This window comes from Mastomys coucha, unplaced genomic scaffold (assembly GCF_008632895.1).
Source record: "Mastomys coucha isolate ucsf_1 unplaced genomic scaffold, UCSF_Mcou_1 pScaffold15, whole genome shotgun sequence".
In the NCBI taxonomy this organism is placed as follows: domain Eukaryota; kingdom Metazoa; phylum Chordata; class Mammalia; order Rodentia; family Muridae; genus Mastomys; species Mastomys coucha.
The window spans coordinates 28235713-28250129 of record NW_022196897.1 but is presented as its reverse complement, the minus strand read 5'-3'; the positions used below and the strand labels follow the sequence as shown (position 1 = coordinate 28250129).

The 14417-nt window shown below is 36.7% G+C and overlaps 1 pseudogene; it reads right to left on the bottom strand.

Annotated features, from left to right (window-relative positions):
- LOC116090126 overlaps positions 1-14417 on the bottom strand; it is a 1191078-nt pseudogene that overhangs the window by 619126 nt on the left and 557535 nt on the right.

The window sequence follows — 14417 nt, the reverse complement described above, 5'->3', positions numbered from 1 at the left end:
CTAAAATAATAATTTCTGGGTAATTTCTTCACGCTTTTGTGTGAGAAATTTTATTTTTTAAACTAATGATTCTTAACAAACCTGACATTTCTATAAATTTCTTACCATAGAACAAGTATTTTCAACCTCTAAAAATCTAAGGGTACTAATTCTCAAGTTGTCTTTAGAGGATAGAATATTTATCTCGATTCCTGGACTCTATCCATTAAGGTGATGACAACAGCATACCCACAATGCTGCAACAATGAATGATGTCTAGAAATACTGTCAGCTATTTTGGGGGCAAACACAATTACCCATCTTATGGAAAGCTGGCATTAAATAATGCCAAGAGGGATCATAAAATAAAACAAAACAACTCCTCAACAAAATAATGGTATCTCCAAATTTAATACTGATGATGAGCCAAGAAAGATAGCACAGTAGGAAAAACTGTATGCCATACATCCTGAAAACTTGTATTCAAACCCACTGACCCACAGGATATAAAAGAGTGGCAATTTCTGCAAGTTGTTTTTTTGACCTTTACATCTGCTATGGGATGAGTGACACTTGTTTTGATAACTACTCTGAAGGTTAAGACTTAATCTTTTGCTTTTACTGAAAGGGCACTGTATTTTGTTTTAATGAAAACTCAAATATGAAGAACTTAAGTAATAAGAGAACAGTATAGATAGTTAAAATTAACTACAACATGCAAACTGCTGCAGTTTCCATATACTTGGTAGGAAGATCATTCATAAATTAGTAGAAGACAATTGATCATTTCCATTTTTCCTTCCTTATGCACCAATTAAAAATGTGTATTATTTATTTGATGGGAGGGATGTAGAACACATGTGGAGGCCAGAGGGCAACATACAGGAGCATTTATCTTCATTCTACTTTGATTATACTTGACATCACACTCAGGTAACCAGGTTTAGAGCCAAGCTCCCTTAACAAATAATCCATCTCTCCAGCCCTTTTAAAAAATATTTATGTCTGAATTAGATACATCTATACCTCAGCCCAGGAACTCCTGGCTCTGCCTTCCAAATGCTATTATTATATTCATGTAGCATCATGCCAGGTTTTAGAAGATGCTGCTGCTCCAGCCTAGGACTTAATTCCCAACCCATATCTTTCTATTTTTAAATAAAGTTCCTAGGTGAAAAATATTATTACTTATTTGAAAAATTGCAACTACTCTGGCTTACTTTTCCGAAGTAGTTTTACCTAAATCATTAAATTTCTGAAACAAGCCTATAGAGGTGGTCAGTGACCAGTTTTGAAAGTATATTACACTTTATCTTCTACAAAAATACACTATGATAAGTTCATTTAACAAGATATCTGCTTCCTCAATATTACATAATATGAATAAGCTTAGTATTCTTTAAGAGTCATTCAGACATATGCAAGGGGAACAAGAAGAGTGACTGTTAACCAGCAGAACACAACAGATCTTAGGAATTGAAGCCACAAGAGAATACATGGATACCTTGGTTGAAGAAAATGTTAAAGCTAAAAGTTTGTGGCATAAGACATACAAGAAATCAGACTATTCATGAAAAGACTGAATCTAAGAATATGAGAATAGAAGAGGGAAAAGAAACCTAAGTCAAATGCATAGAAAATATTTGTGGCAAAATCATAGAAAAAATTTCATAAACTAAAGAAGCATATAGAATACCAAATAAACTTAACCAGAAAAGAAAGTCCCCTTAGCACATAGTAACACAAAACCTGTAGAACAGCAATGAAAAATATTGAAAGCTGCAAGAAAAAGGAGCAAGTAATACATGAAGGCACATATATTATAATAACCCCCAATTTTTCAAAAAAGACTGTAAAAGCCAAAAGATTCTCCATAGATGTTCAACAGCCTCTAATAACATTCCAAGGATTCCAACCCAGACTATTTTACCCAGAAAAAAATGTACAATAAGTATAGATGGAGAAAATATGACAATCCATGAAAAATAGAACAAATTTAAGCAATATATATCTACAAAGCCAGTCCTTGTATGTCCAAAAGCACATACAAGGAAAATCCCAACCTAAAGGTGTTAATTAGATCCAGAAGTCACTGGGAATAAATAAATCCAGACCTTCAAATCAAAAGAGGAAAATATACAAGTCATATGGACACATACAAGCACATACATAACAACAACAACAAAATAAAAAGGAATCAACAAACATTGCTCATTGCTATCACTTAACATCAATGCCCTGAATTTCCTAATATAAAGATAGACTCACACAGTGAATAAAAAAACTGCATCCCTCATTCTACTCCAACCAAGAAACACACTTTATTATCAAAGATAATCATTTTCTCAAGGTAAAAGGATAGAAAAAGATATTCCAAGAAACGGACTTAAAAGTGAGCTAGTGGAGCCATTTAGATCTGACAAAATAGATTTCAAAACAAAACTAATAAGAAAAGTGAGGAATGACAACACATATTACTAGAGGAAATACTAACAATAGGATGTTTCAATTCCTAACATCTCTGTACCAAATATTATGGCACTCTGGTTCATAAAAGAAACAATATTAACCTTAAATATTTTAATTAATCCTCATACATCAATAGTGTAAACACCACATTTACCAATAGAAAAGGTATCTAGACAAAAACAATGAGAAATGCTGGTACTAACTGACATGATACACCAAACGAACCTAACAGATTCTTACAGAACATTTCATTGAAACACGAAAGAATATAGTTATTCTCAGCCTCTTACAGAATTTTCTTCAAATCTGAAGACATACTAAGACACAAAGGAAGTTTCAACAAGCATAAGAAAATTGACATAAAAGATCCTATATAACTGCCAGATATTAAATTTGGATGTCAACAAATAACAAATGGATAGAAAGTTGACAAACTCAAGGAAACTGAACAGTGCACTGATGAATAAAAAAAAATAGATCAAGAAAACTTGAGAAATAAAATCTTTCCAGGACTGAATGAAAGTGAATACACATACTCAAATTTATTATACACAATGAAGGTGGCTCTATGAGTTAATTCATAGCACTACTTGCCTATGTAAAAATTAAAAAAAAAAAAAAAAGATAGGCAGTATTCTAGCAACTTAAGAGCATACCTGAAAGCTCTAGAAGGAAATGAAGGGAAATAATTTGGGGACTAAAATCAATAAAATAGAAACAAACAACAAAAAATAAAAGAGATAATAAAACATAAAGGTGGGTTTTTTTGAGAAAAATCAATAGGATTAACAAACCTTTATCCTGGTTAACTAATAAAAGAGGAGAGAAAAGATCCAAAGTAACTTTTATAAATTTCAGCAATGAAATTGGCAATAGAGGATTGACTTATCTGGCCTCAATGAAAGGGGAGGCCCTTGGTCCTGTAGAGGTTGATGCCCCAGCATAGGGGAATTCTAGGGTGGTAAGGCAGGTATGGGGGGATGGGTAGGAGAGCTCCCTCATAGAGGAAGGAAGAGAGGGGATGGCATAGAGGGTTTGCTGGGAAGTGGGACAACATTTGAAATGTAAGTAAATAAAATAACCAATTTAAAAAAATAATTTGAGGACAGGATAGTGAAGAAATTTGAATACTCCACCAAACTGTAAAATCTAAAAGAAATGGACAATTTTCTAGATGCATACCACTTGACAGAATTAAGTCAAATACAGCTAAGCAATTTCAACAGAATTGGAACCCCTAATGAAGTAGAAGCAATCATTGAAATCTCCCAACTAACCAACCAACTAAACAAACAAACAAAAACAAAACTAATAACAACTAAAATCACGGACAGAGGGCTTTAGTAGAAAATTCTACCAGACTTTCAGAGTTAACACAGAAACTCCATAAATTATATCATAAAATAGAAGCAGAAGAAACATTACCATATTCGTTTTATGAAGTCACATTACCCTGACAATTTAACCACATAAAGACACTACAAAGAGATTTACAGACCATTTTTTCTTTTGAACTTACATGCAAAAATACTCAATAAAATATGTGCAAGCCATGTCCATGAACATATCCAAAAGATTGTCCATCTTGATCAAGAAATTTGTTTTACCCCAAAGATTCAGTGATAATTAAGTATACTTAAATCCATAAATGTTATTTCATCATATAAACAAAAGAGACAAAAAACATATGATCATCTCATTAGATCCAGAAAATGCCTTTAAGGAAGTGCTTATTTCAACCCTAATGGTTTTAAACTCCATAGGCACAGAGTCCTGGTAAATTGTTTTCTGCCTACTGTTTGACTTTCATTCCTAGCGATTTATCCATTGAGATCTGTTGCTCTCTTTTCTCCAAATACTTTGTTTCTAAGCTTATAAATCAGCCTTTGCTTCTTCACAACCCCTTCTCCTAGGGTTGCTGCAAGTAGAAGCTCAGTGCCCTGTGATTTAATAGAAGATAGATGTCTTTATCTACAGTTAAATTTTCTCTATATCAGTATTCTCTTATTGCTATGATGAATTACCAAACTCATAAGCTTAAGACAATAGGTATATACATGTCTTATAGTTCTTTGTCAAATTTTGAAATTGACTTATTTAGGTTTTAGACTCTAAGTTTCTCAAGGCTGATACCAACTAATCTACTCTGAAAAGGATTTCTTCAAATTATATTCAGGATGGAAGCAGAATACAATTGCTTCCAGATAAGGAACTGAATTTCCCATTCCCTTGTTTCTTATCCACTGGTAGTATTAGTATTATTTTTCATATGAACAAGGAAAACTTGAAATCATTCAACATCAAGACATGGAACCCTATATTTTGGGCCTGCTGTTTCCTGGTGAGGAGAGCTCTCTATGTTTAAATGCTCATGTAATTAAGACAACCTGAGTAATTCCATAAGATTCTACTTTTCTGTTATGTTTACCATCCCCTAACTCCTTGCAGATCCTCTCACTTCTCTATCTACCTCACTTTATATGTATTTTCTCTGGCTCTCAAAACAAAATGGGAAAAAAAAAAACTAGAAGTCTAAAGATAAAACTAAAAAAATAAGCCTACAAGAAAAAGTGAAAGAAAAGGACCATAATGGAAAAATAAGTAGAATTCATTTTGTGTTTACTATTTGTAGACAAAGGGCCTGCCCTTGACTATGGATCATATACTCAGTGGCATTCTATAAATCCCTCAAATACCCAGGACTTCTGCAGAAGAAAACACAGAAACATTGTATGGGCCAGAATTGGTGGATGACTTCCAAGAAATAGAGTATTCTAAACACAAGAGGATTGTTGCACTCATGAACTCACAAAAAGACTGCCACATGCACAGACTTGAGAGATTCTAGTCATCAAGGAGGAGAGGGGAAAGTGGAGAGAGTATCCCAAGGCTAATCAAGAAGATATTTGCTTATCTCCACAGTCTAGACTTGACTGTATAAAGCCATACAATGAGCAAGATTCCATCACTCAAGTGAACTGGATTCTGAGTTTACTTTTGCCAATCTCTCTAAAGAAAATGAGACGACAGGACAAATGTCTTAAAGATTACCTTAGGCAACTATTATAAAAATAAACCCAGCACATCATAAAGTGTAAAAAAATTCACACTAGTATAATAATAGAAGTTATCATACCATTATTCTGTATTCTCTGAAGTTTTCTGAATGGCCTTCCCTGGTAAATAATTTGATAATGCATATATGTTTTTTGTTCAGTTTGTTTGTTTTGTTTTGCTCGTTGTTGGTTTTTGTGGTTTTGTTTATTTCTTTGGGTTTTTGTTTATTTGTTTGGTTTTTTTTTGAGTTTTGGTTTTAGTTTTGGTTTCTATTTTTCATTTCACTGACAACAACAATGGGAAGAAGTACTTCACACTGCATCTGTAGTCAGGACCATGAGCAGACAGAAGATGGGCTATAAAATCTCAAAATCTGTCCTCAGTGGTACACTTACTTCAGCTGGGTTCTACCTCTTAAATGTTTCAAAAGCTTCCCCAGAAACACCAGCTAGAATAAGATTTCTCTTTTTTAAATCTTTTTTTTTCAGTTTCTTGCTTTATTTTTTATTGGATATTTTCTTTCTTTACATTTCAAATGTTATCCCCTTTTTCAGTTTTCTCCCTGGAAAACCCCCTAGCCCATCCCCCTTCTCTGATTCTATGAAGGTGTTCCCCTACCAACCCATTCACTCCTGCCTCCTAGCCCTGGCATTCCCCTTAACTGCGACATCAAGCCTTCACAGGACCAAAGGTCTGTCCTCCAATTGATGCCCAAAAAGGGTGTATGCAGCTAGAGCCACTGGTCCTTCCATGTGTACTTTTGGTTGGTGGTTTATTCCCTGGGAGCTCTGGGGGTTCTGGTTGTTTGATATGGTTGTTCTTCCTTTGGGGTTACAAATCCCTTCAGTTCCTTCATTCCTTTCTCTAATTCTTCCATTGGGGATCCATACTCAGTCCAATGGTTGACTGTGAGCATCTGCCTCTGTACAGCACTAAACAAAGAATTCTCAACTGAGAAATATAGAATGGCTGAGAAACACCTGAAGTAGTATTCAACATCCTTAGTCATCAGGGAAATGTAAATCAAACCACCTTGAGATTCCACCTTATACCAGAATGCCTAAGATCAAAAACTCAGGTGAGAGCAGGTACTGGTGAGGATGAGGAGAAAGAAGAACACTCCTCCATTGTGGCATTGCAAGCTGCTACAACCACTCTGGAAATCAGTCTGGCAGTTCCTCAGAAAATTGGTCACAGTATTACCTGAGGATCCAGTTATACCACTTCTGGGCATATACCCAAAAGATGCTCCAACATGGGTATTTTGTTCCCCCTTTTAAGAAGGAATGAAATATCCACACTTTGATCTTCCTTCTTCATGAGTTTCTTGTGGTTTGTGGTTTGTACTTTGTGTATTCTGATCTTCTGGGCTAATATCCACTTATCAGAGAATGCATACCATGTGTGTTCTTTTGTGATTGGGTTACCTCACTCAGGATGATATTCTCCAGATCCATCCATTTCCCCAAGAATTTCATAAATTCATTGTTTTTAATAGCTGAGTAGTACTCCATTCTGTAAATGTACCACATTTTCTGTATCCATTCCTATGTTGAGGGACATCTGGGTTGTTTCCAGTTTCTGGCTATTATAAATAAGGATGCTATGAACATAGTGGAGCATGTGTCCTTATTATATGTTGGAGCATCTTCTGGGTATATGCCCAGGAGTGGTATAGTTGAGTCCTCTGGTAGTACTATGTCTAATTTCTGGAGGAACCGCCAAACTGATTTCCAGAGTAGTTGTACCAGCTTGCAATCCCACCAGCAATGAAGGAGTGTTTTTCTTTCTCCACAACCTCGCCAGCTTCTACTGTCACCTGAGTTTTTGATCCTAGCCAATCTGACTGGTGTGAGGTGGAATCCCAGGGTTGTTTTGATTTGCATCTTCCTGATGACTAAGGATGTTGAATATTTCTTAAGTTGCTTCTCAGCCATTCAGTATTTGTAAGTTGAGAATTTTTTGTTTAGCTCTGTACCCATTTTTTACTAGGGTTATTTGGTTCTCAGGAGTCTAACTTCTTGATTTCTTTGTATATATTGGTTATTAGCCCTCTATCAGATATAGGACAAAATACCCATGGAAGGAGTTGTAGAAACTAACTATAAAGCAGAGACTAAAGGAAGGACAATTCAGAGACTGCTCTACCTGGGAATCCTTCCTATATATATTCGGTCATCAAACCTAGACACTATTGTGAATGTCAGCAAGTGCTGGATGACATCAGCCTGATATATCTGTCTCCTGAGAGGTTCTGACAGTACCCAACTAATAAAGAAGTAGAGGCTCAAAGACATCCATTGAACTGAATACAGGGTTCCCAATGAAAGAGCTAGAGAAAGGACCCAAGGAGCTGAAGGGTTTGCAGCCCATTAGGATAAACAACACTATGAACTAGCTAGTACCCTCAGAGCTCCCTGGGACTAAAATACCAACCAAAGAGTACACATTGTGGGATTAATGGCTCCAGCAACATATGTATAGCAGAGGATGGCCAATTTGGTCATCAAGGGGAGGAGAGGCCCTTGGCCCTGTGAAAGTTCTGTGCCCCAATGCAGGGGAATGCCAGGGCCAGTAAGCAGGAGGGGGTGGGGTGGTGAGAAAGGGGGTCAGGGGAAGGAACAGGGGTTTGTTTTAGTTTTTGTTATTTTATTTTATTTTACTTTATTTTTATTTTTTGGAGGGGAACCTGGGAAAGGAGATATCATAAATAAAGAAAACATCTAATAAAAAAAGAAAAAAAAAGATGCTCCAGCATATAATAAGAACACATGCACCACTACATTCATAGGAACCTTATTTATAATAGTCAAAAGCTGGAAAGAACCAGGATGTCCTTCAACAGAAGAATAGATGTAGAAAATGTGGTATATTTACACAATGGAGTACTATTCAGCTATTAAACACAATGAATTCATTAAATTCTTAAGTAAATGAATGGAACTAGGAAATATCATCCCTGAGTGAGGTAACCCAATCACAAAAGAACACATATGGTATACTCTCACTGATAAGTGAATATTAGCCCAAAACTCAGAATACCCAAGATAAAATTCACAAACCACATAAAGCTCAAGAAGAAGGATGACCATCCTTCTTGGAAGGCAGAACAAAATACTCATGTGAGGAAACAATGATACAAAGTGTGGAGTAGAGACTGAAGGAAAGGCCATCCAGAGACTGCCCGAGAATCCATCCCATATACAGTCACCAAACCCAGATGCTATTGTGGATACCAAGAAGTGTTTGCTGAAAGGACCCTGATATATCTGTCTTCTAAGAGGCTCTTCAGAGCCTGACAAGTCTAGAACAAGTTTTCAAATCTATGAACCTACAGAAATATTTCATACTTGACCCACAAGCCTGGATGATTAATAATATCAATAATTTGCTTACCAGTTTTTGGGTCTGGCTTGTTTTGAAATATAACAAGTGCTCCATCAAAGGGTAAGACTAGGAAAAAATTCTAACACTGTTACTATAATAAACCTCCTGTAGACATTAAGAGAAATGATGTTCCATCACAAAAGCTTAGAAGGCATGCAAATTGTAAGTAAAAATGTGTCATTGAATGAAGATACGGCTTTGATATGTTATATTTGTTGCTCCTGGAAAGTATACATATTAGAAGATAAAGGGAATATGGTTCTATCAAAGGAAGAATTGGAAAGGATGGTCAATATGACTATGAATATACTGAGAATAGATCATGAAGACATTAGCCAATATGGAAAGAAGGCTGTCAGAGGAAACTTTTGTTTAAACACATTCTCAGTGTATTTGTGGCAACTTATTTTGTATTATTAGCAGAGATCACAGACCTAGAAAAAACAATGCAGAACAAAACAATACTCCTTATTATAAAGAAACAAAATACAGACTCTGGAATTTCTAAGCTGAATCTTTGGGGAATAATCCTTAATAACATAGGAAGAAATGATAGGAATTATTGAGTATTAACTTTAATGCAGAATTCTACCAGATCTTAAAAGAAGAGCTAATACCAAAACTCCTCAAACTATTCCATAAAATAGGAACAGAAGGAACACGACCTAATTCATTCTATGAAGCCACAATTATTCTGATATCTAAACCACACAAGAACCCAACACAATAGAGAACTTCTGATCAATTTCACATCTGAGTATCGATGTAAAATTATTCAGTTAAATTCTTGCAAACATCATCCAAGAACATATCAAAACAATCATTCATCATGATCAAGTAGGCTTCATCCCAATGATGCAAGGTTGGTTCAATATATGAAAACCTATTAATGTAATCCACTATATAAACAAACTCAAAGGAAAAAAAATGATCATCTCATTAGAGGCTGAAAAACCATTTGACAAAATACAACAAACCTTCATGTGAAAAGTATTGAAGAAATCAGGAATTCAAGGACCATATATAAATATAATAAAAGCAACAGCCAATATCAAATTAAATGGAGAGATACTTAAAGCAATTCCACTAAAATCAGGGACAATATGAGGATGCGCATTCTCCCCATGCCTATCCCATATAGTACTTGAAGTTCTAGCAAGAGCAATAAGACAACAAAAGGAGATCAAAGGGATACAAATTGGCAAAGAAGAAGTCAAGGTAACACTATATGCAGATGCTATGATAGTATACATAAGCAACCCCAAAAATTCTACTAAAGAATTTCTATAGCTGATAATTTCAGCAAAGTGGCTAGATATAAAATTAATTCAAACAAATCAGTAGCCTTCCTTTATATAAATGCTAAACAGACTGAAAAAGAAATTAGGGAAACAATATCCTTCACAATAGTCACAAATAATACAAAATATCTTGAAGTAATCCCATACAAACAAGGGAAAGCTCTGACAAGTATTTCAATTCTCTCAAGAAAGAAATCAAAGGAGACCTCAGAAAATGGAGAGATCTCCCACACTCATTAATTTGTAGAATTAACATATTAAAGATGGACATCCTACCAAATGCAAACTACATATTCAACACAATCCCATCAAAATTCCAACATAATTCTTCAAGATATGGATAGAGCATTTCTCACATTTATCTAGAAAATCAAAAAACCCATGATAGAAAAAAATCATTTATTAACAATAAAATCTAATAGAGGAGAAAGTGGAAAAGAGCCTTGAACTCATTGGCATGGGGGTAGGTGTAGATTTCCTAAACAGAACTCCAAACCTGTTAGGTGACAAAGGGCTTATTTTGGCTCATGGTTTTGGAATATAAAGAATAGAAATAAACAGGCGATGAACAGTCAAAATTAACACTATTTGAATGTGATATAATGTTATATGCAAAAGATCACAAAATTTCTACCAGAAAATTTTCTAAGAAATATTCAACAATGGGCAGTGGTGCCACACACATTTAATCCTGAGTTTTGCAGACAAATGGGTAGAACTAGAAAATATGATCCTGAGTGAACTACCTCAGACCCTAAAGGACATGCATGATATGTACTCACTAATAAGTGGATATTAGACAAAATAAAAAAGTACAGAATACACAAGATACAGTCCACAGAACTCAAAAAGATCAACAAACTGAAGGGCCCAAGTGAAGATGCCTCATTCCCACTTGACAGAACAAAGGAATCAGAAGAGTGGAGCAAGGAAGGGACTGGGGAGGGAAAGGGTCTGGGGTGGGGGAAAGGAGGGAACATGATCTGGTATTGGGTGAGGTAAAAGGACTGAAGCCCTGAGGTCCAGCAGAAAGAATGGAAACAGGCAACCTTGGGAGGTAGGAGGCTGGGGGGACCTTCCAGAATGTACCAAAGACATGGGAGGTGAGAGACTCTCAAGACTCAAAGGCAGGAATCTTAGATAAAATACTGGACAGTAGGGAGAAGGAACTTGTAAGACCAACCTCCAGCAGAAAGAAAGGGCATCAAGTTAGGGATGGGATTACCATCCCACAGTTAAGACTCTGACCCATTAATTATTCTTGTCTGAAAGTACTGCAGGGATGAAAATAGAACCTAAGGAAAAGAAGGTCCAGTGACAGGAGCCTGATATAACTGTCTCCTGAGAGGCTCTGCCAGTGCCTGACATACCTAGTGGTGGATGCCCTTAGCCAACCGTTGGACTGAGCACAAGGTTCCCAATGGAGGAGTGAGAGAAAGGACGGAAGGAGCTTGCAGCCCCATAGGAGGAACAATATGAACCAACCAATACCCCTAGAGCTCCCACGGACTAAACCACCAATGAAAGAGTATACATGGAGGGACCCAAGGCTTCAGCTGCATATAGAGCAGAGGATGGCCTTGCTGTACATTAGTGGATGGAGAGGCCCTTGGTCCTGAGAAGGCTCGATGCTCTAGTGTAGGGGAATCCCAAGACAGGGAAGCAGGAGTGAGTGGGTTGGTGAGCAGGGGAGGGGGAATAGAATAGAGGGTTTTTAGAGAGGAAACCAGGAAAGGCAATAACATTTGAAATGTAAATAAAATATCTAATTAAAAAAGAGAGAGAGAGAGAGGAGCCTAGCATGGTTGCCTTATGAGAGGCCCAACAAGCAGCTGAGTCAGATGCAGATATTTATACAGACTCCATGGACAGAAGCCAGGGACCCCTGGGCTTGAATTAGGTAAAAAGTAGAAGTTGAGGCAGATGGTAATCCCATAGGAAGACCAGCAGTCTCAACTAACTTGGACCCCAGAAATCTCTCAGATTCTGAACCATGAATCATGCAACATAGATGAGCTGGCCTGAGGCCTCTGACATATATACAGCATAGAAGTGCCTGGTCTGGCTCTCAGATGCTGGAGAGAAGCATCTAACTGTTGAGATACTTGAGGTCCCAGGGAGTGGGGAGTTCTGCTAGGGGAGTGTGGATGAGGTAGGGACATCCCCTTAGAGACAGGGGAGGAGGAATGGGATGAGGAACAGTCAGAGAGGGGACTCAGAGGAGAATAACATCTGGACTGCAAAAAAGGATTAAATAATAATAATAATAATAATAATAATAATAATAATAATAATAGGTGTTGACTTAACAAACCATGTCTTACTGCTACACAAGAAAAGGAGTAGATTAACTAGTAGATAAAATTAATACTCTCATAGGTTGGATTTAAGTACTAGAGTTATTTTTATTTTTTGGTAATGTTATGTTCCTATATTTATCTAAAAATGAAGTGGCATCAATATTTACTGTAATCTACACCATTGTTGAGATAACAAACAAGCCCATTTTTAACTGGGTCAGTGGCCAATAGACCAGGGATTTCATATAGCAAGCTTAGTAAGCAGAAAATTGCAGTATTATTTAATAATTATACACATATATATAATTTAGATTAATATCTACCACATGGAAAAAATCATTTCTTACCTAGTTGCAAAATATAAGCCTCTAAAGATATAAAATCCAGTAATTGAAAGTATAATCAAATGCCTTCAGAATAAAATCATCCTTTCAATCTTTTCCTTCTAAAATTTGTGACAATTATTAAATTGTAATAGAAAATTAAAGTAGTCAGAACGTTTGAGGATCATTAAATATAGTATCCATAGTCAAAAGAAAAACAAGGCCTATAAAAGCTATCATGTTCTCTGTCTAAAGAGATTTTATGGAGAGCAGCTAATAAATAATGTTACATCAGAAAAGATTTAATACATTCAGTGATTTATACATAATATATTCTTTGGCTCATCAATATAGAATTGAGTTGTGCATAAATACAGATTGGTGGAATTTTTTCTTTTGTGGAGGTAAAGTGGTTATGAGAAGGGTTAAATCTAAGAATATGGGGATGCTTCATTCTTTGGTCAAAAGCATAAAACTGAAGCAATAACTCATCAGTACAAGAATTGCAGAGATTAGTGCCCATAAATAAATGTTTAAATGATGTAGTAGTAGTTCATATTTTAAAACATCTGTCAATAAATAAGTTCACTGTGACATATGACAGCAGGCTAATATAAAGCTAGTAAAATTATAGCTGTAGATGGATATCTTACAGATATACAGAAGGAGGAATGGATAAGTTTGTAATATAGTCCTTTCTTTGTAGAAACGTCTAAAAAGTACATCTTTTTATTCTATTATAAAGAGTGGCTAGTATGTTTTTATGATAAAAGAATATCAATATATGCCCACAATCCCTTGCACTGACTTTCATTATTATATATTTTTTCAGCAACACACAATAATATAAGGAGCTCCTAAAGAATAGAAAACTCGCAATACCCAGAGGAAGCTCCACTCCCAGGTGCTTTGACACACCCAGGAGCAGAGGTGAGCAGGAACCAACATATGTCCCAACACTGGGAGTAACTGGGACCAGCAGGACCAGGCCCATGGTCCTTCCAGTCTGTCTGGGTTGTGGTCCAGAGCAGACCTTGGGTGCAAGCTCTGCAGTCAGTCCCACAACACCCAGAAGAAGCTCTACTCTCAGGCATTCTGACACACCCAGGATCACAGGTAAGCAGGAAACAACATCTGTCCCAACACTGGGAGTAACTGGGACCAGCAGGACCAGGCACACAGAAACTCCACCAGCCCAGTGACTCAGGGTCCTTCCCGTCTGTCTGGGCTGGGGTCCAGAGCAGACCTTGGGCACAAGCTCTGCAGCCAGTCCCACAACACCCAGAGGAAGCCCCACTCCCAGGTGATCTAACAAGCCCAGGATCACAGGATCCCAGAATCACAGGGTCCCAGAGACAGCTTGAATCTGAGGAGTTATGACACAACCAAGATCACAGTAAGGACAGGTTCCAGTCAGATTTAGCAAGGGCAGGTAGCACTAGAGTTAACCAGATAGCGGGGGGGTGGGGAGCGGTGGAGGAGGCAAGCATAAGAAAATAAACAAAACAAACCAAGGTTACTTGCCATCATCAAAACCCAATTCTCCCAACATAGCAAGTCCTGGACACACCATCACACCGGAAAAGCAAGATTCAGATCTA